The sequence below is a fragment of the Mytilus californianus genome, unplaced genomic scaffold, assembly GCF_021869535.1.
Source record: "Mytilus californianus isolate M0D057914Y unplaced genomic scaffold, xbMytCali1.0.p SCAF_1, whole genome shotgun sequence".
Classification (NCBI taxonomy): domain Eukaryota; kingdom Metazoa; phylum Mollusca; class Bivalvia; order Mytilida; family Mytilidae; genus Mytilus; species Mytilus californianus.
In genome coordinates this window covers 49,922,446-49,946,210 of record NW_026262581.1, presented here as the reverse complement: position 1 = coordinate 49,946,210, position 23,765 = coordinate 49,922,446, and the positions used below count along the sequence as shown (strand labels likewise).

General features: G+C 30.9%; 1 protein-coding gene across 9 annotated transcripts in view; it reads left to right on the top strand.

Moving 5' to 3' along the window:
• The first annotated feature begins 853 nt into the window (after positions 1-853).
• Positions 854-23,765, top strand: part of LOC127720527 (plexin-B-like) — a 259,946-nt gene continuing 237,034 nt past the window's right edge. For 3 of the 9 annotated variants that reach the window (XM_052227185.1, XM_052227179.1, XM_052227172.1), the window contains exon 1: positions 855-1,036. The gene's annotated coding sequence lies outside the window, so the exon portion shown is untranslated. Of the gene's footprint in view, positions 1,037-20,334; positions 20,356-23,765 lie in introns of those variants that run through there. The other 6 variants (XM_052227218.1, XM_052227207.1, XM_052227126.1 and 3 more) reach the window with 4 other exon arrangements.

Below are 23,765 nucleotides of genomic sequence, written 5' to 3'. Positions count from 1 at the left end.
AACATATGTTTAATAGCTAAGACCATGATCCTCTGTGATGTAACAGAACTTAACAAACCTATAAACTTTCTCAAGGCAACTTTTATTTCTATATCACAATCTACATTGATCAATTCAAAGGTGTAATTGGATCTAAGGAATGCAGCATCTACAGTACTGCTTGGTAAATAAATATGTAGAAATACTTTTGAAATATTCAATGTTTAAGTGGTCCTCTGGTTTTCCCAAAGTATGGCATCAGATTTCCATGGCAATCATTAATATACACCTACAATTTATTTATGCTAATACTTCATAAAAAGAAGCCTGTAATCTTTATTACTATTTAGAAATAAAAGGATGTTGTTTCAAGCTGTTAAGTTTAAATTTTGTCATGAATCTTGCAAAATTATGAAAAATCAATAGAAAGTTCCAACATGTTACAGAAATGATGAAAGTTAAAAGATAAATTGTCTTGTTTCAATGAGGACAAATTTCTTATGCAGGCGTCAGAGGATTTTTGATTCACTTTATTGTTATTTTGTTGCACCATCATTATTCTCCCTTAATTGAATAATGGCTCAATAAATTTGATAGAGGGAGACATTGTTTATTAATGTATATTTATAATTATATTTGTTTTAGTTTTCATTTCAATTATATCTCGGTTTTACAGATATTTAATTTCTATACCCTGTTTTGCTTTTACAGTAAAATTCCAATTACCTCCTCTGGTTATGTACAAAAATTGGCCATAAAGCTGTACAGTGGGAAAATGATTATGAACAATAATTGACTAAAATTACACTAGAGAATGGATTTTTTGTAGATCATAGAGACCCATCAGAGCTGATATGTGTAGCAGAATTAAATAATTCAGTAGAGTGTGGACTATAGAGCAGTTACAAAACTTTCAACTTGTCAGCTATTCTAATGAGCACTGCTAGTGGTGTTGTACTGCATTGAATGATTGTTCACACTGTAGAATATTTGTTTCTATGGGAAAGTTGTGTTTATAACTGTAAACAGGAAATTCTGCATTATTGATAATTTTGAGGTAAGTTAATTTTGATGATAGTTTCATGTTTCTTGTACAGATAGCAGGTATAGTTTAGGATGGAAAAAAAAAGGTTTAAGTTATTGTATAGATCATTTCTACTTTAACGCTTAAACAAATGTCTTAAAGGTCCAAGGAACCTTGAAATTTTAAAGCTCGTAAATTTTAATTACCTGCTTATAAAAAGGATTTTGTTTTACAAGATTTAACCATATATCTATAATGCTTTAGTGTATGAATTCAACACTGTACTTGATTTAAAGCACGATTTTTATACTTTTTTTCATTACGTCATTAATAGGTTGAGATTTCATAAATAAAACATGCCATGTCTCTTTAAAGAAGTTGGGCAACAATATCTTTGCCCACTATGGACTGGTGCATATAATTATAAAACTTGTTCAGTCAGAAATTATAAATGTGTGCAGATGATGCACATGTATTTTCAGAAAGTTATTAAAATACTGTTTCCCCCCTCCCCCGTCTTACTTTATGTAGGAAAATATTTCAATAACTATTATATTTGTAAGCATTACACCCCTTATTTATGACATAAACAAAGTAAGAAGTCTTAAAAACCAAGAACTAGACTTTACTTGATATTAATTCCACATTATCATCAAGAGCTATACAATATTTTTTCTTTATTATAATGGCATATATCACAGGAAATTGGTTTCTTATATTAATTAAATTGCTTTTTTAGCAATGATGTAAGAGGCCATAGTTTTTGACATAACTGGCTGGTTGACGTAATTATTTGCCTTTGCCCTTGAAATCTATCAAAGAAATGGTTATTACAGCACAGATGATTTGACAGTTGAGATAGTCTCAGCTGTTGTCAGTATATCTCTGTTATACACCTGCCTTGGAAGTCATTGAGTTACCTCATATGTCTTTTATTTACCCACTGATCAAAGAATTCTTTTGAATTCATCCAAGAAATTTCCAATTGATAACAAATGGTTGCATTTAGTATTAATTGTCTACTTGGAATGTTATAATGTTCAACATGACTTTGATGGTATAAAAAGTTAAATGCTGTTTTGGAATGATCAAGAACATTTGATCCTTTCTCCAGAAATAAATGATCTTTGCATGTTCAAAATGATAATTTTGATTACCAAGTTAGTTCTTTAAAAAAAAAATTCTGAAGATAATCATTTTTGAATAACAATGAAGTATATTTTAAGTTCACTAAAATAAAATTGTTAACAAATTTTTGCAAATCAATAATCAATTTTAGAATCGGGTATTATTGGACATGAATAAGTTTCCCATATAAATGTTAAACAGTGACTTCTGGACTTGAGGTCATGAAAATATCGAGCATGATTTTTGTACTCAGACTCAGAAATCAACCAATCAAAATACTGGATTTGGTGTTTCGAGCACAAATTTTGTACTCCATGAACTGAGTCAAGTTTTATGGCCGAGGGTCCTGATATGATTATTATGGAACATATTTCTTTCTTTATTATGTAATAAGATAACATTAATAAAACATAACAGAAAGAAAGAAAAAAAAAAAAAAAACCTTACAAAAAACATCAAAATACCAAAAACTGAAGTACTAGAGCTAAAAAAGAACAATGTCCTAGATGATAAATGCTGTGGGAATATGTCTTGAAGAAGACTGATTGCTAAGAGTAGATATTCTTATGAAATGTGAGCCTACAACTACAGGTGTTTTTAACCAAGGTTGGATGAATTCTTTGTAATGAAGAATTTACAGTTCATGGAAAACCTAGTTTTGCTACAGTCCTTGCAACATTTAAGTAAGGTTAATTTTAATGATTTATACATGTATAGACCGGTCAAAATGCTTTGGTCTTAAAAGACAGAACACTTACAATTATACCCTTGTTCATTGCATAAATTAACTTTATCCAAATTTGTTCTTGATCATATTTTATTTTTATACTTTTGACTTGAACAGTTGTAAGTCTACAAAGAAACTAAATAAACAGAGAAACTAAATAAACAGTTCTAAGTCATCAAAGTTATGTTTTCATCTAGTGTTATTTCAAATACAAATCTATTGTAGAAAATTCTTCAATTGTGCTTATGTCACAGAGAACAATAAATGGGAATCAATTAGATGCAGTTTAAAAAGAAAAAAACAAGTGAATACAAACAAACTCCTTCATAACTAAAAACTGAAGTAGAAGTAATAACAACACAAAGAGTAAAAGTATATATATATAAAAGGTTAGCATAAAAAATACCTGTATTTCCACTAATCCTACCGTCCTCAATTTTAGTGCCTATACCCTAAGATTTTCATCATTTCAACAAGTGCTATTAACGTCAAACTGTTTCCCCTATTTAAACCAGTCAAAAGCTTTTTGAAAAATAAAATGATTTGCTTAACTGCCAACCCTAAAAAATTCTGCATGTCAGCAGAAACATAGGTATAATTTTTTAGGCCTGTCACTCAGAGTAACAAAGCAACTGTTCTAGAACATTTTGCTCTATTATACATACAGCACCATAATACCAGACAGTAAAAAGGTAGTGACTAGACATGATAATTTCAACAAGAAGTTTTGTTTAATTCACACTCAGCTTGATAAAAATGATTTTAGTTTATACATTTTGTACTAACAATTTAAATCATACATAAGTACTTTTTTGTAAACAAACTAACTACATGAACTTAAAACATCATTTTACACACTAAATAAGTATATATAATTTAGCAATTATGTTGCTAAAACTTGTCAATCTTTTTATAGGCCAGTCAACTGAAGGCTTACAAAAGTTTTTAGCTACTATAACGTACATGTATATGCATAAGAATTATAGTCTCTAAACAAAAAGTGACAAGTAACACATTTCTGGGAGCCCCTAGTTAATATAATTAACATGATTTTGAGAGGATTGAAGAATTGTACTTTTTTTTTCAATTTGAAGGGTGTACTAATGGGTCTTAAAATAAATACTTCATATTGTAACTACTTTACTAAAGTAAAGCTTAGGTTAACTTCCTTGGGCAAAGTTGACCTTGAACAGTTTTGGTTGTTCTGTTGTTATTTGGGGATTTTTCTTTGACTTAAAAAGTTTAATGATTTTTCTCTCTAAAATTTTGGTCAATTGAATTTAATTAAGATTTAGGAGTACCACCATGTGATTCTGAGTTGGAGGCCAGTTTTTGAAAATAAAATATTCTTGGCCAATAAAGTGGAATAGAAATAACCTGCTGGGATTACAAACTAAAAAAAAAAACCTTATATTTTTATAAGCAACAAATTGAAAACAAAAGTATTCTGGCTGGTGAAAATTTGAAAATGAATATTCTGACATGATCAAATTTACCAGACCTCTCCCCAGAATCAAATGGTATTAAAAAATGTGTGCATATAATGTTGGTATGACTTTGGTATTCCATAAAAAATAAGGAGATGTGGTATCAAGTTATATTTAAGATAAAAAGCTTGCAAGTTCTTCAAATTTTGACAAATTGTTTAATACAAATGTATAAAATTATGAATATATTTATTATATTTTGTTGCACTCTTAAGAAGGTCATTATTATGAATACAGATTCCCAACTGACAAAAATAAACCATCACTCAGGGGATACATTTCTGACTATTGTAATCTTCTTGTTTCACACTGAATGAGTTGTTATGAATATTGGTCATTTTCCAACCAAATATATATGGGACATATTAATTCAAAAATCGAAAATTTGAGCTGATGAGATGTGTTTGCAGCGTTCAATTATAAATATTTATGAATGCTGATAACCTTTTATCAAGTTTTGTGGACAAAACCCATCATTTATCAAGTGTCAGAGCACAGAATGTATGAGGATTGCTGCATCATTAATCAAAAACAGAACTGTCATTGGCTTTATCTGGGAAATTGTAGTAGGAATTTTTTCCATTTTGTTAGTGTCCCCAATTATGTATATTGATGCAATAAAGTGCATTCTTTAACTGAATAAAAAATAATAATTAAAAGGATAAAATCTCAATTTTCATGGATGTTTCACATATTAATTAATGACAATGATTAATTGCAGTTGTGAGAAGCGGGATATACTTTGAGACAGCAACGAAACAACACAGTACACAACGAAACAACACTGTCATCTAAATGTCAGTTGTCTTCAACAATGAAAGTGTCTATAAAATATGTTTATTGCCCAGCATTGCAAAGTTTTGCATGAATTTAAAAGACTACAAAAGATCTGACACATACACTGACAAAAAACACATTAGCCCTTCTTTATCTGTTTAAATTCTTATCTATAGCATGGCTATATTATAAATTAAGTATTTGAAAATGGTTTTATTTTGACAAATTCTTGTAATGACAATGGAATAGAAAAGAAGTTGCTTGAAATGGCCTGAAAAATAGTTGACTGGTGGGGAGATATCATACATGTTGTAGCAATATAGAAAAGTCATTGTTTCATGCATTATTGCTGACAAGAATTAAAGGAAATGAAAGATTAATATAAATATATATAAGAAAATTAATTAAAGATAATATATCATCAGGATATATATATCATCATCTTCTAAGAAGGCTATAAGCTCTGATAATATTTTCCCTTAAATATGCTGTGAATGAGTCAGTTTGACTTCAGCAAATAAAAATGCCTCATAGAAGATGTGGAACATCAAAGAAATTGTCATCCATAATAATCATCAACAATTGAAATAGGTTAATTTCAACAATGATCATTTAATGGTAGATTATCGGAAAATAAGTATTCGATTGATTACAACTTGTGTTTATATCCATAAATTTGATGAAATCACTGAGTATAAGTGATGGCTAGATTGACAGGGTCATTTATCACAACAGGTAGATTGGAGAAAAAATAAGACAGAATTATCACAGGGCTATAATTAATGGGCTTTGGCTACTTGATTGATAGAGATGGGTCAAATTATCTGTCTCTATGCTGATTATTTTGTATTATTACAAACTGTTGGTGCATTGTGGGACTATTTCCTGTAGAAATTGAATTACACAGATAACACGAACTTGATTGATATTTTTTCTTCTGCCAATGAAATGCATAACGTGATTTCAATTTTCTATCTCACTGCGTTTTGTAATGAATTTGATCAAACGTAACAGTTTCTGTTAATATTAAGGATTGCAAGTGTTCAATCAGTCTGTCTGGTAGCTCAGAATTTTCTATGATTGTGTACCTAAATGTAAATAGTACAGACTTATGGTGTGATCTGAATAAATGAACCAAATATAGGAAGTAAATAGGACATTTCACATATTTCTGGTTTGTTACATTTAGCTGTCTGAAGTTTGAATTAGGTTGTAGTACGTCTGCCTCTAGTTATTTTGCCACCAACCAGCTGAAGAAGTTTTGGTCAAACTAAGAAGAAAAAGAGAAAGAAAACCGAACAAATTACTGAAATAAAATAAAAAAGGAAAAAAAAAAGTTGTATATTCTTTGGTACTATATGTGTATAAATTTAACACTTGAAAACAAAACTTATTGCAATATTTTATCTGGACTTTACATCATGAATATTTAAAAAAAAAAAAAAAAGCAACCTGGAAATGATCCTGAATATTATCCTTCGATGCTTAGCAACTATAGTACAACAATTAGATGAAATATTTTGTTGTACATACTTATAAGAGCTAGATTGGTACTCAGTGCTGCATTCTTTGGTACTCAGGCACTCTGGCTTCATTATTATACCCCACGCAACGAGTTGCAGAGGGTATAATGTTTTTAACCCGTCCGTCTGTCCATCTGTCCGTCCGTCTGTCCGTCTGTCCGTCTGTCCGTCCGTCTGTCCGTCCGTCCGTCAGTCCTGTTTCTTGTCATCGCAACTCCTCTCAAACTACAAAACAGAATTTCACGAAACCGTTTTAGCTAATAAGGACATACTATGTAGTTGTGCATATCGACAGGAAATTACGATTCAATTCTTTTTCTAGGAGTTACACCCCTTTGAACTTATTTACTTTAATGTACTACTACAACAGTTTTTCATCGCAACTCCTCTCAAACCACACAACAAAATTTCATGAAACCTTTTCAGATAATAAGGACATACTACGTAGATGTGCATATCAACATGAAATTATGATTCAATTTTTTTTCCAAGAGTTACGCCCCTTTGAACTTATTTGCCCAATATACTACTGCAACCTTTTGTCATCGCAACTCCTCTCAAATCACACAACTGAATTTCATGAAACCTTTTCAGATAATAAGGACATACTACGTAGATGTGCATATCGACAGGAAATTACGATTCAATTTTTTTTCCAGGAGTTAAGCCCCTTTGAACTTATTTAACCAAAATACTACTGCAACCTTTTGTCATCACAACTCCTCTCAAACCACACAACAGAATTTCATGAAACTGTGTAGAGACTAAGGACATACTACGTAGATGTGCATATCGACAGGAAATTACGATTCAATTTTTTTTTCAGGAGTTACGCCCCTTTGAACTTATTTGCCCAATATACTACTGCAACCTTTTGTCATTGCAACTCCTCTCAAACCACACAACAGAATTTCATGAAACTGTGTAGATAATAAGGACATACTATGTAGATGTGCATATTGACAGGAAATTATGATTCAATTTTTTTTTCTGATACAATTTTTTTTTCTTACTTATTTTATTTCTCCAATGACAATGTGTGGACATGGGGTATGTGAGCGCGCTCACTAAGGTTTTTTCATTTTGAATATTGATGAAAAGTTGTAAACAGTATCCCACAAATATAAGGAACATGCTGAGGGTGCCATGTATTATTTTTCGGATTAATGAATAACTGTTGATAAAACACCAGATACAGATTCATATTTGATATGACAGGGGTCAAGCATTTGAATTGTGTGTTTATTTTATCTTTATATCCTAATTATGAAAGATCAGATGTGTCAAGCTTGCCTTATCCAGAAATCTTTGAGATTTGACAGGATACAGATGCACATTATGGAGTGTTGATTCTTGTTTTATTGCTTGATGCAAAAACAATTGCACCAGTAAATGTCCAATTAATGCAGTAGAAGATAGGCCTTCAGGCTGTCTGGAATATTTCATTTTGTCAGGGTTAAATTGAATCTGTATGAAAAAGTTAGACAAGCCATCAATCTGGAGTAATATAGTACAAAATATGTATTTAGTAAAAAATGTAGAAAGTCACATGCTTGTATAAATAGCTAACCAGTACCATATGGCTAGTATGGAGTGTTTCCATCACTTGGTGTCTTTCATTGTCTGTTAACTTCTGATCATCTTTTTTAAATACTAGGTGCCATTTTGTTTCAAAAAAAAAGGTTCTTATAAAATGTAGAAAAATGCCAAATTTGATACTATTGTGGAACAAACTACAACCAGAACCATTTTTCTTGACTCTAGTTGATAGTTTGAAAAAATATGTTTTCCCCTGAAACTAGATACCCAAATCTTTTCAGTAACATTAATCATGTGGGAACCTTAGCTCTGCAAATATTCGTTGCAGGTGGCATATACTAAGGTGGTGTGTTGAAGTTCTTATTGAAACTATATGGCCAGTCTTAAATGACTTAGTGAGGATATATTATGGAAGGTCTTTCATAATAATTCCACATTTCAAAATAGCATGGTTGACTTAAGCAAGTCTGAATGGTTGGTTTGCAAAAAATAAAATGGAAAAGATACCAAAGAGGAAATCAAAAACCATGTCACAGAAAACCAGACAAAACTATGGCAAAAAATTAAAAGAAATATAAAGAAAAAAAAATTGTTCACAATACACGACACTCTCCTCTGAAACTGCAATACTCAGTAAATTATGTAAAACAGAGGAGAAAGATACGAAAGAGATATTCAAACTCTTAAGTCGAAAAACAAACTAGTTGACAATGCCATGGCAAAAAACAAAAAACAACCAAAGGTAAACAAAACACAACATAGAACACTAAAGACTGCGCAACACATACCCCACCAAAAACTGGGGGGAAAAATAACCAAAGAAGAAACTCCAGGGACAAAAAAATATTTTGGTAAGGACATTTGCTTTTTCGTATTTCATGCTGATACGATGTAACATTTGGTATGTCTACATTAGAGCTCTATGAGAATCACACTTCATTATCTTCACTAAACTTCTAGTTTGGCTTCAATTTTAACCAAATGTACCAGTTTCCAATGTATTATAATTTATTGTTTTCCTTCATCAGAAAAAAAAATTATATTAGTAATTTGAAAATATGATCATTACAACCGTTGCCTATTTATGAGGTCTTAAGAACAGGCTAATTTGTTTTACAGTTTACTTCTTACATAATTTGTATATGTTGAAGTATAGGCAATGACCTTTTTATGGCACAAGTTTCATTTGAGAATTTATAATGAAAGTTAAAATTAAGATGATTGTGGAGTGCATACACTGAGAAACTAAATCATGTTCTTGAGAATCAAATGATGTCCTTAAATTCACTGGATTCAATTTTTGTGAAAGCCAGAATATTCATCTTTGTGTCTGTCATTGTTATCATTTTTATCAAGCACCATGAATAACATTTGGTGGATTATGTTGACATTCCAACAGCTTTTAGAATGCACAAAAAGGAGGGAAACCTCAGCTACAATGTCCCTAAGTGATTTAGTGGTGTCCATTAAGAAATTTAAAAACATTTTTATTTTGAGAATGTTTAAGGGTTTTTTTAACTCCTTGACTAACCTTGAGGATCTTGTGATACTCATATTTACCGTGGTCAATTGAGCTTCAAAATATAATATTCTGGTGACAATCGAAAAATACTGTAAGTGGAAATTCATGTCATTTAAAGGTATTGATTATGTATGATTGCCTGATAAAACAGGAAATGAATTATTGATATGGTGGATTACACATATATCAACCCATTTGTCCATTTTTGACAAAACTGTTAAATCAGTTGAATTTCATATTCCAGTCTTCAGAACAGGTCCATTGTTTACAGTGTACCATTTACATAAATACCAATGACATTTCTTTGGCACTAGATAAATTTTAGGATTTGACAGATTTATATGATTATTTATTGTCCTGATAATTTTTCCTTATCACTGATAGTCTGAAGGGTAGAGCTTTGATCACAAGATTACTGAAAGCTGCAATATACAGTACCTCATTTAGTTTTTATTTATGGATGATGAAAGTATGTTTCATGAAAAATGATAGTTTGGCAATAAAAATGATTAAACAGAGATGAAATGTAAAATAGAATCTGCTCACATTTGCATCTAAAGCAATATCAAATACTATTTATAAGGTCATTCAGGAATTTTATTTTTGCACCAGAATGTTGTTAGTAAAGACCCCAACAACATACATGAACAAATCTGAAATAATTGTTAACATACTTTTGTCATGTTTATTGGAGAAAAATGGCAATATTTTTAAGTATCAAGATATAATTATCTGAAGAAATATTGCTCTCTGACACTTATATTATTGTTTTGTAATGAAGAAATTAGGACTATTGCTGGTAATTTATTTTTCACATCAATTTGAAAACGGAAATTCTATATAAACATTTTTCTGTTATGTTTAATTAGACCATCATTTATTGTATAAATGTGGTGTTCTTTTTCAAGTTGAGCAGCATCATAGCTTTAGAGAATGATTTAAATAAGAAAACACATAAATAAACATGGAAAAATCAATAAAAATCTACAAAACAGAGATGAAAATTGTTTGGTAATTGCCAGTAATTGTGCTTTCACCACACGAACTTGTACAATATTCTGTAAAATAAAAACAGTTGAAAAACATGGAAGCTGAATTGCCTTGGGATTATGATACAGTTTTCAGATGTATCATTCCGATGTTTTAAACTATTTTTATTTAAAACTGACAATATAATTATTCACGTTTCAAAGGAAACTGTTACTGATTAATGGCTTGTGAGATAAAGGGCGTAAACCCTTATCTCCTACATGAAGTGGTGCTATTCATATTTCATGGCATTTTAAAATATGATATGGCTTAAATAATATAATTATTTGCTACAATTAGCCACATATGTTTGAATACACCATTGAAAATGTTCTGACTCATTTATTGGGCATATTGATCCATGCTGAGCTTTGGTATAGTACACTTTCATATTAGCCGATTTTTTGTGTTTGAAGAAAATGATAAAAGTGATTACTTTTATTAAAATCTCTAATGCTATCAGATAGATTTATTAAATTGCACCTGAATCAACTGAAATTGTACATTTAACTTGAGCTAAACTGTCTCTTGAAATATCATTCAAGTACCCCGCGCTGCATTCAGTTTTTATAAATGTCTTCCAGCATAGCTCTACTTTACTCTACTGATATTCAAATTCATATCAATTTCTTCTGCTATCTGATTTTTCTCTTCAAATTAGCAAACTCATCGAAGGTGGTCTTTACTGGAATTTTCATGCTTAAGGGTGCTTCATTTTTAGTGGAATATCAATTTTAAGATATACTGATTTTGTCTGTACAAATTAGCTCCCTAACGAAGATTTACAATTTCTGACATATGGTTCTGATAAAATTCTGCAATTTTTTTTCCCTGTGAAGAAAAAGTAATGAAATTCAGCACTAAAAGCTTTTAGCTAATTTTGATAAATTGTAATGTCATGTTTAGAAGTTTTGTACTTGAGTTGTCCCTGATGAATCCACTTGTTTACAGTTGTTAATTGTTTTGATTTAGTCTATTGTCAGATATAGGATAGAGTTGGGGTAAATCTTCCTCTTGGCAGTTAAGTTTATCAGAGGGGTCTATTTTGTTGTGTCACTTTGGGCAGCTTCTTTTTTCTTGCTTTGTAGTTGTGTTATTGCATCATACTCTTTCTAAGCTTGCATCATACTCTTTCTAAGCGTGTTGGACTAGTATGAAGCTGCATGGTACTTATATATCACATTAAGATGTTCTTCTCATGAATATGCATGAAATACTTGCCATGGCATTGTTAGTTTGTCTTGGACTTATGAGTTTGAATGTCCCTTTGATATCTTCCATCTGTCTTTCGTTGCTCATCTTTAAAGCAACCATTCATTCCATCAATTCATCCATTTGTAAACTGGTAAAAAGTAATCTTTCTTTAAATTTTAGTTTAAAGACTAGAATCAAGGAACAACAAGGAATCACATTTAAGTTGTATTGAAGGTTAATGCATTGGAGAGTAAGTACACATTTCACTTCTGGAACCCTGTGACTAATTGAAATTAACACTTGCAGTGGCTTTCTGTAAATGAAAGACGGTCAGTTTACTCTTTAAGGCCTTATATTTTTGTCAGCTGCATCAAAACAGACTCCAAAAGACAATTCTGTTTTGGTTTGTACTTTGCAATAACATAAAGCAGATTTACATTTCATTGCTATAAAAAGCTTACTACAAGATGACTCAAAGTATTTCAGTTGAAATTTATAATGAAAATGAGTTGAATTTTCTATTGTGTAAACTTGTGAATCTGATGTGGAGAAAATAACAGATTATATGTATGGTATGCTAATAAGCAATTATTGGTATGCCAGAAACTACACCCCATTAACTTGCTGCAAATTACCAAGTGATAGTTGTAAGTTATTGCACATTAACAGGGTGAATGTTTTAAGACAACTTGCATCGCTATGTTAATTAACTGGTGGCATATTCATACAAAAAAAGTCAGCATGGAACTGTTTTTATACATCTGATACTATATTTTGACCTTTTATCATTCAGCAGCTTTTGTTTAGTTTTGCATTCTTACATCTAGAATTACTTTGGAAATGGGGCATAAAGTTATGCAAAATAGAATTATTTTTGTTTACATTGTATATGTTTCTGCCTTTGATTTTGCAAGTAAATTTTACAATTTTATAGCTGTTTTATGTTTTACTCTCCTGAAACAGCTGTTCTTTGTTATTATAAATGAAAAAACCTAAATAGGATCAACACAGTATGGTTGTTATTGGAATATTATATTGTAAATTTCCTAAAATTTCAGTGCACAAACTTCATTTGTTCTTGTTTTTATGGAAACACACAATATTCTCTTAAATTTCGAACCTTGCATTCAGTTATCTGAATTGGTTGTAGAAGACAGTGTTTTACAAGTAAAATGAAGAGTCATATTTTGCTTTGCTGATCACTTGTCAAACATAGCTAGTCTTGTAGCTATTTGAATGTTAGTTCAGATAGAATTCTTTGTATATTTTAGTGTCATTAAGCTAAACTAGTAGATTTTTAAAAAGAGTAACCGAATAAATGATATCAACCTCTTTAAGCCTTTGGTTGAGTGTTAAGCTTAAATTTAAATATCCACTGTGTTTTTGTTATGTTTTTTCCTGCAAATGCAAGCGTTGGTATAAAGATTTAATGCAATTTAAAATCTAAAAAATACTTATACACCTTGTGTGATTTACTTTCTCACAAGAAATTCTTTTTTTCTATTACTGTATTGCTTTCTGTTATGGCAGAGTCTAAACAACATCAATTTAGTTCAGAATACAGACATTTCTTGTTGTTAAGAATAGTATGTAGGGTGTATCTCAATGAGACAGCATCCAAATGACAAAAATAATCAAAAGCTATCTAGAGAACAACATTACAGTCTCAAAACATGAAATGGCTGGTGTCTACATAATATGTGAGCTCTAAATTGCCTAGGAGGAAAAAAGTTGAACATATTTTATGTTTGGACTGATTATCTTATGAAAAGGAAAACAACTTGTTTTTGGCATTTGTTCTGATAGTACTTCTCCTGTCTGTCAGTCACTGCAGGTCTTTGAATGGTGTCTGGTATATGTTATAACAGTCTTTCACAATTATGAGCATGTAAGTGTTTATGAAATGATACCTGGTGAAAAGAGGATTCATTATTGGCAAATGTTTGACAATGTGTTTATTTTTGCAAAGAAATCAGAATGTCTTGGGTACTTAATCAAATAGAAAAATTTGTTTGATTTTGATTGTCAAAACAGTGTAGATACCACTGGAATATCAACAATTCTTTCTGTAAGAAGATGAGCATGATGATCTAATCGCCCAATTTATTCCATCCTACATAATACTTCTTGAACTCCTGAAAGGATGTAAATGCTCATGTTCTTATTAATTATATCTGATTTTTTCACACTACACTTTTGTCCATTTATACATGAGTGTATAGATATGTTTGAAGTTTTGAACAGATGAGTTATTTTCACAAATTGTTTGTCTAAAAGTAGTTTCTTTCAAATTTGTCAACTTACAAAAAGATATGAAAATTGGCTTTTAAAGTGCGTTTTATGACATGCATTGAGATTGTGATTTTTGTAAACAAAACTGTTCTTATAAATATTCAGAAATAATGCAACAGTAATTCAACTTAACAGCATTTTTATCTTTGCTTAATGTTATCATGTATCCTCATTCCAAAATACACAAATTGACATTTATTGTCAATAAGTATGGATCTCTGATATTTCGTAACACAATATTAGTAATTTAGAAATAATTGCCATCATATTATATAATGTGTTTAGTGAAAAGAATACCCTGTAAAAGGGTTATGCAATTTGATAACATAAAGAACCAAGGATTGTTTGAATCTTTTTATATTTACATTAATGTTGTCAGCATTAATATTTCATGAAACTATTTTTTTGAGTAGATCTAGCCCCATGGAATGTTTACCCAGTAAACAGAGTTTAAGCATGAGATGAACAACTGCAGCTTCAAGTATTGAAAACACATGTTTTACTCCAAGTAAAATAACATTTACATGAAATATAATACATTTGAATTAGCTTTTTATGTTTTAGGCACAGCTATTTCTAGATTTAAATTAAAAAAAAAAAAAAAAAAACTTGACGACTTTGTAAAATTTAACAAAAGCATCAGTGGCCATCAATTATTGTCCCTGTCTATTCTCTGTCCATTTGTCACAACAACACTGTAAAACAAAATGTTAAGAAACTTGAGGGGATTGATGATTTTGAAGACACTATATACAAACCATCCTCATGTAATGTAGATTGATTGACCAACATGGTAGCAATTAACGGTGGTACATAGTTTCCATTGAAACCCTCAGGGAAACCTCAATTTTATCATCCTCCCTGAAAACATATCTTTTATTCCAAGTCAGGAATATGACAGTTGTTTTCCATTCGTTTGATGTGTTTGAACTTTTGATTTTGCCATTTGATGAGGGACTTTCTGTTTTGAATTTTGGAGTTCGGTATTTTTGTTATTTTACTTTTCATCAATTTCACCAACTTTGGCAGGAGACATATTTTGAAGTTCCTCTAAAATGTATCTCCATTTGAATTAGACCATATGATGACCTCCAGGGTCTCAGTAATCTTTGATTCTGATTGTAAAAAAATCTACTGATTTTGTTTATTTTATTTTAATTTTGAGGCTTCTAAAATTGTTTTTTAACAGTTTAATTTGATGAATACATTCAGACAAACCAAGTAGGTCTAATGGGTATGGGAGATTTCTGATTAAAGTTCACAAAGATTCAAAGGAGGTGTTCTTCATTTTTAAGACCAGCTTAAAATTTACCTTTTTTTAAATGGTAAATTTTAACAATTTATTGAGATGTTTTTATGTTTTCTTCACGAAAATCAAAACTGATTCCAGAGAACTAGAAATAAAAAGGTGTGGAACTTTGTGGTAATTTGAACTATTATTTTGCATACTTCAATTTTGAAAAATTGTGTGATGCATTATATTTCATTTACATTATGAAAGAACTGTTTCTATAATTTATAGTTTTGAAATATCACTTTATTTTGTCTGCTTCTGTTTTTTTATTTCTTTTCCAGCTCTGATGTTAAATAGATAGCTGTTGCATAATAGAGCAATTTATTTTCTGTTATAATAAAAAAGTCATGAAACATATTTCTGATCTTTATCATTGAACATGTTTTCGGTTCTGTTTTTAAAATGCAAAATTGATAAAAGTGTATTTGCATACAGTGCAAAGCAATTAATTCTCACGATATCATTTTTATTTTTCACCCTTTTTGATGAATTTGTTTGCTTTTAGTATAATTTGGTGCCAGATTGATGAAATGCACAAATAATTTCTACAATTCGACATCCTATTTCCATATGTTTAAGAAATAAAGTATTTTTGAAATTGCAAAAAATGTTCTTTCTCACTGTATGATTGACACTCACGACTTGTTATAGAGATACTATTCTAAGAACATGCCAGGAAACTGTGGTTCCTGAAATTACATAATACGTGCACCAGAACTAGTTGCATCTAAACTGTACTTGTGTGGTAACACAGTATTTTGTTGATTTTGGCTTCACATGAGATCTGTTCTATCTGGGAATGACTAAATCTTTTATTTTGAAACAGAGTTCCTTGTTGTTAACTTTATCAAAACAGTATATCAATTTATGTTTTTGGCAGGCAAATTAATGGGAGAAAACTTTATTCTTATGTAGTTCTGTATTTTTGTTTTGTTAATTTACAAAATGCATTAAAATTAAATTTCAGCCTCCTTGGGGAAATCAAATTAAGCCAATACATTGTAACGCATTATTTCACAAGTTGATAGTTTATAAGGAAATTTTGGACAGTCTTCAAAGAGACTGGAACCAAACAACACAAAAATGCATATAGAGGTTAAGTTGGTTAACGTTAGTATGTGTTTGCCGGTTCTGTTCAATTTATTCATTTGAACATATAGGTCCAACTTTTAATAGACAGCTGGTGTCTATATACAATATTTCAAGACAAAGATCCAGAATCATTTTAAGTCTTGCTCTAGACTATAGTTTACTGAATTGATGTTTATGAAGAAATGATTAGATGATTTAAAACCCCCACAATTGTATTATCAAACAGCAATATGATTTGTACCCCAGTATGCAAAAACAAAAACTTGCAAAAACAATAAACAAACTTATTTGCATTATAAATTATGTAAAAAACTGGAGGTGAAATACTACTTTAAATTAAATTCTGGCAGGTAGAACCAGCCTTCCTTAAATCTTTATATTAATGATAGAATTTTTCAAAACTTTTTGAGTGATGAAAATAATATCATTCATAGAAAAAAAATTTGTGATGTCGCCATACACTCTTTTATATCTAACCAACTGAAAATTTGTGTGTGTGTCTATTATGGTATAATGAAACCTTGCATACTTAGTCAGATTGTTTATTGTAATGTGTAGTTGACCATACTAAGTGTAAAGTTCAATTTGACAATATCTGGTAGCATTGTGGGACTTCATTGACTATTTGCAGTCTATTTTAGCATAATGACATCTTGTGAATGCTTGTAGTCTTCTGTGATGCTTCCTACCCCCAAACTTTCATGATTGGTAGGATTGTTTTTCATTGTGTTCATTTTACTTATATATACATGTATATTGATATTTTGATTTAGGAATATTTTAGGATTTTCTGGCATCAAATAATGTAGTGTAAACCCTACTCCAATTGCATCTAACAATTTTGTCAATTGTACAACTCTCCACCACAAAGCCTTCAATAATGAACAAAATTTATACCACATAATAAGCTATGAAAGGCCCTGAAATGACAAATGTAAAGAATTTAAACAATAAAACTAATGGCCTGATTTTTGTACTAGATAATAAAACTGAAAAACAAAATAAAGCACCTTCCCTAACCGGTGACAGGTTAAGATACTTATTCAAATAGTTAAAGTGTATCATGTGTAATTGTCATAATGATTTACCATTTTTTTGTGAGGGCTATAGGACACCACTTCTGACGTCATTCATTGTTCTGTAGTCTTCTCAAGACCATAGTATTTGTATTTAACAGTTACAAAGCTGTAGTAGACATTGTGGGTACAACATATTAATCTTGTTTTCCTTACCAATGTTACTGAAGTAATATGTAGTGATTGGTAGTTATCACATTCCTTACTAGCAATCCAATGGTTGTACCTTATAGCAAATACCTAGTGGTCCTTCATATAACAAACCCAAGTATTGCAGCATGGCTATTTTTGTCTGTAACCTTTTACTTGAGTAAAGTGTGGCATCCACATCTTGCATGTCTTTCATTTTTCTGATATATGATTTCAACTGCCTTTGTGGTCTTGTGTTATTATGATCAGCTTGAGTGTGGTAGTTTGAGGGTTTTTATCCACATCCTTATTCAAACCAAGGACTTTGAAATGAGTATTTGCCACTCCTCTGCTGAGCATGTAGCATTTATTAGGAGTAAGAGAGCCCAATATCTGGTTGGCTTCAAGTCATAATAATGTGTATGAGTAGCATGATGTATTTTTCTGTTTATTAGTGAGATTAAAACCAACTCAGCTAGTCTTAATACTAAGCAAGTAAATTCAGATGTTATTGACATGATATTGTTACGATTATGCATGTTATATTTGCCACTGGACATTTACTACCATCAATCAATTAATTGTTTAAAGCTTATTTGTTTGCTTGAAAGTGCATATACATTAATTCCATTGGTTGGGGAAATAGAGAAATTTACCAATTATTGTTGATATTTCATAACATTATTTTATGAGATTTGCTACATTTTCATTTTGCCACATTTTAAAATTATCATTTTGAGAAGTTCTTGAGTGCAATAAAACAAAGATTTATAGTGGAAGAAAAATCTATGAGGAAATGTTACTCTGCTTCAATAGAAATTTAATCTAGGATAAAAATAATTTGTAAGATTTTATGACCCATACAACAAGTATTATATTATGGTTATTACATCTTGTTTGGAATGATTTCAAGGGATCAAACTCATCATAGTATACTATAAACAAATTATTTGTTGCTGGTATAACAGCTGTTATATATAGCAATAGCCCAATGGCAGAATATTGGTGCCATGTTATCTTTGTTTTGGAAAAGTTTTACTTCTCCCATTCTTCTCAGCTAGACTAATTTGTCTGACTAAGATTAATATTCTATTGTTAAATATCGGGAAATTCATTAGTAAAGTTATTATGATGTTTTTAATATTTTAGATTTTTATCTGATGACAAAAATACTAGTTTAGTTTGGCATCTTATTGTGCAATAACTTCCAAAAATATCATTCTTTTCAGAAATGTATATTTCATTGAAATTTATTTTGTCATTTTGCCATGTATATGTCTATGATCATAGAAGCCAGTAATGAATTTTCAAATAGAAAGTAGGACGTAGACTCCTGTTAACCAGACAATACATTTATTTTCTATAGGTTGATGATAAATATTGTGATTTAATAGAGTAGCAGATTTTTTATTCTGTACTCAGAGTGTTTGTTCAGACATTGTTTTTTGGTCTATATTTGGTGTTTTTCTATGAAGCAGTAGTCAAGACCATAACTAAAAGAAAAAAAACAAAAACAGCAAAAAGACAATCAACAGTCCACGAAACACTACACAGAAATGTAAAAGATTGACCAACACAGACACTATAAACTGGGTGTGATCTCAGGTACTCCTGAATTTATCTTATGTTGACGTGTATCATTTAGGGCACTCATAGCTATAACCATCTAGACAGCAGTGATATGTTTGAATAACTTAAAACAAATGTTGGCTATATAACTTTTTTACTTGCCTTCAGTGTCATCATATGTGCTAGACTTAGCGTAGTTGAGTTTTCCACAGGTTTTTTATATGGCAATCTTTAGTTTTCTGTGTAGTATTTTGATGAACTGTTGTTTATTTGTTTGTGTGTGTTTTTTTTCTTCTCGAGATTTTAATGCCCCCCCCCCCCCCCCCCCCTGAGTATCTTCTTATTATTTTAATCATTAAACTATTTAATGGAAAAGAAAGGATATGGTGTATCAGCTCACAACACAAAATACTTACCAAAAGCAAAGGAACAGTGTTTTATTTACTGTTCTTCATCTCGAAGTTGCAATAAACCATTGAACATTGTTCAAAAACTCCCAAATCACTGCATGTTCAAGATGGTCCCTAGTATCTAGATATGCACTAATTAAAGATCTATAATATCTCATGAGACCTTTCAACTTTGTAAGATGCCAGAAATAAGTGAGAAACTTGCTGTTTTGTGTTACTTAATATATTTTAAGCAATAATCAATACTTTTTTTTTGTCAGAAGTAAAGCTCTTGACAGATTGGTAGATAGTAAAATCTTATATGCCATGCAAACTTCCAATCTCAAGTAATTAGTGGTAGATTTCCACCTGTCTTCTACTGCACAGGTAATTTGTTTCTGATTATAGTTCCAAGTAAATATTAGCTGGCAGCTGGGATGATGGATGAGTTATTCTATCTTTGAAGTGTGGTCAGTTTCATTACCTATGCAATGAGTGATTTGGCCTTTATATAAACATAATAGGTGGACAATGATAGTTTGATGGGAGCAATGACTGAATACTTTACACACAGCAATAGAGAAGGTACGATGTTGTTTGGCATGTTTCAGTTTGGGTTTAAATTTGTTGAACCAACTTTAATATACTTTCTTTACATTCAATCAGATTCATTGCAGGTTAAAATCAAGAGTCAGAATCAGACACAAATTTTTTTAATGAGCAACATTGAAATTACGATTATTTAAAGATACAAAAAGATGCAATGACCACATTTATCTCTTGAATTACTAGGAAAAAACCATTACGAGAAAGAAGAATTTTTAATTCTGTTTATCTTGAACATTGCAAGAAGGTCTTCAATATTGACTTATCTGCACTGCACTCCTTTGATCTTCTTTGATAAACACTGTATTTCTCATATATAAGGCTGAATTATATTTTTACCTTCTTGGACCTTTGCACAGGGAGTACTTTTAGACTCCCAATATAACTAAACCAAGTTTCAGTTTATCTGTCTGAACGCCCGTCCGTCCGTCCATCCGTAACAAATTGTGGCCGCTCTATATCTAGACAACCGTTATGATTTCAAAGTTTATACTTGACATGTATATTAACCAACACCAGAGATAGTGTCATAATATATGTACAACTTCCTAGGTCAAAGGTCAAGGTCAAAAACTTTGGTTTTAGTTGACAACCCCATGTCCTATGGTAAAGATCGTGTCCGCTCTAAATCTTGAGAACCATTATGATTTCAAAGTTTATACTTGACATGTATATAAACCAACACCAGAGATAGTGTCATAATGTATGTACAACTTCCTAGGTCAAAGGTCAAGGTCAATAACTTTGGTTTTAGTTGACAACCCCATGTCCTATGGTAAAGATTGTGTCCGTTCTATATCTTGAGAACCGTTATGATTTCAAAGTTTATACTTGACATGTATATAAACTAACACCAGAGGGTGTGTCATAATTTATGTACAACTTCCTAGGTCAAAGGTCAAGGTCAAAAACTTTGGTTTCAGTTGACAACCCCATGTCCTATGGTAAAGATCATGTCCGCTCTATATCTTGAGAACCGTTATGATTTCAAAGTTTATACTTGACATGTATATAAACCAACACCAGAGGGTATGTCATAATTTATGTACAACTTCCTAGGTCAAAGGTCAAGGTCAAAAACTTTGGTTTCAGTTGACAACCCCATGTCCAATGATAAAGATACAAATTTTTTACCACACATTATTCACAGCGGGGCCTACAGAGATGGCTTCCATCTCAATGATATCTAGTTGTCTATGCTTTCAAATGTTGTTTCTTTCAGAATATACTCTTGGTTATTTCAAAATTTGAAGTTACTTCAGTAAATTTGAATTGGTCTAAATTTGTATGACCTGCCATGTCTATAGTAAGGGGGATAATGTTTACCTGCCTGGGTCTGTTAGTCTGAAGTCCCATCTTGTATGAGGTTAAAGTTTTGGTGACAATATACTTGAAAAAACGTATTACACTTGTTCATTATAAGAACTTTAAAAAAAATATATGCCATTATGATGTACAGTGGTTGTCGTTTGTTGATGTGGTTCATAAGTATTTCTCGTTTCTTGTTTTTTATATAGATTAGATGGTTGGTTTTCCTGTTTGAATGGTTTTACACTAGTAATTTTTGGGGCCCTTTATAGCTTGCTGTTCGGTGTGAGCCAAGGCTCTGTGTTGAAGGCCGTACTTTGACCTATAATGGTTTGCTTTTGCAGATTGTGGCTTGGATGGAGGGTTGTCTCATTAACACTCATACCACATCTTCTTATATCTATTGACCCACTGAACATGAGAATGTGATACTGGGAGTGTGTGTACTGTCCTTTGGACACATATTCCTGTTTTTATTTCATTTTCAAGTAGCTGGCATTGATTTGTTGGAGCGCAGGCATCCATGCTTTAGAAGATACATTTTTGTTTATTAACATGTTGATCAGTCAATACAGTTTTTCATTTTCGGCAGAGTTAGAAAAGTCGTTTCATATACAGACTAAGATGTACTTTTCTGCTATTATTAGATAGTTCACTTTTTATTGTAATGGGATTTACAGTAAAATACAAAGTTTATTGCAATTGTATTTTAGCAGTAGCTTGAAAATGTTGAAAGACATATGCTCTCAGTTTTGATTTAATTTTGTTATAATATGTTTAAAGATTACCGTTTTTCATTGCGTAATGTACATTAGACAAGTTTTATCTGATTAAGGAATTTTTAAAGCAAAATCAAATGAATTAAATGACTAGCCAGACAGAAAAAATCCTTTTTGAAAATTTGATTGACCACCTTGGAAGTTCATTGGAATTTTAATCCAGTCAGTCTGCCAGTAAACAAGATAAAAAGGGGTTTTATTCCTGGATAATCATTTTATCACCACTTCATGCAACTATATTCACATCTCTAAATTGCATAGAAAATGTGTAATAACGATGTCTTTAATTATTAAAACTTCATGTGATTTACTGATTTGAGTTCCATGTCTAATCAGAAATAATGTGACATTTCAATTTTCACTAATTTCCAATAATTCCCATTTTTACATTAGAAAAAATTATACAACTGCTGTTCATTTTTTATTTCCATTTTTTATCCATAAACTTAATCGTGATCATCAGATATGACAGTTGTAAATATCAAAGAGAAATGGGATGTTTTATGTGGTTTGATTTCTCATTTTGTATTCCACAGTGACTATAATGATGATAATGTAAAAATGGCTATTTTGGATTACTTTGATAAGTCACTTTACATTTTAGCATATGTGTTTAATTATATTCTTAACATATCCTCTTTAGTGGGGGGGAGCAAAGAGGATACCTAGCTGCAATCAAAAACCATAATTTGGAGAAAAACATACAATACCAAGTCCTAAAGAGAAAGATGAAAGGACAAACAACAATCCACAAACACTACACTTAATTGATTGATTGTCAATTGCTTAATGTCCAGTGGCAAATCTTTCATTCATGTTCAGGACGAGAAATTCTCAATAAAAACAAAAGGAAGGTCCTGTTATAATGGCCATCTAGGATGAAGGTTGGGGAACTTTAGACTGCCACTGGTTCACGGGTAGTAAGGTCGTCATATCGAGGAGCGTTTTGTTCAGTGATTTTGTAATAGTTTGGTTAAGTAGGACATGATTGTGTTAAGTGTTTTTAATGATAAACAATGACACAATATAAACATTCAGATTTTTTGTTAAAGAAACTTCTGAACATAAATTCAAGCTGGTAAGTATCTCTGTTTATGGCTAATATGTTAGTACATTAAAATTTGTATCATATAGTTATAATTTGACACAGAATAATGCCTGCATATGTCAGAACTTAAAAGTTGTTATTTTTTTCTAATGCATAAAGAAAAGTGATTTCTTTACTGTCTGTTAAATCACATATTTCGTTATGATATAAACCTGATGTCAATTCTGAAAAAAATGCTACATTTGCACACAATA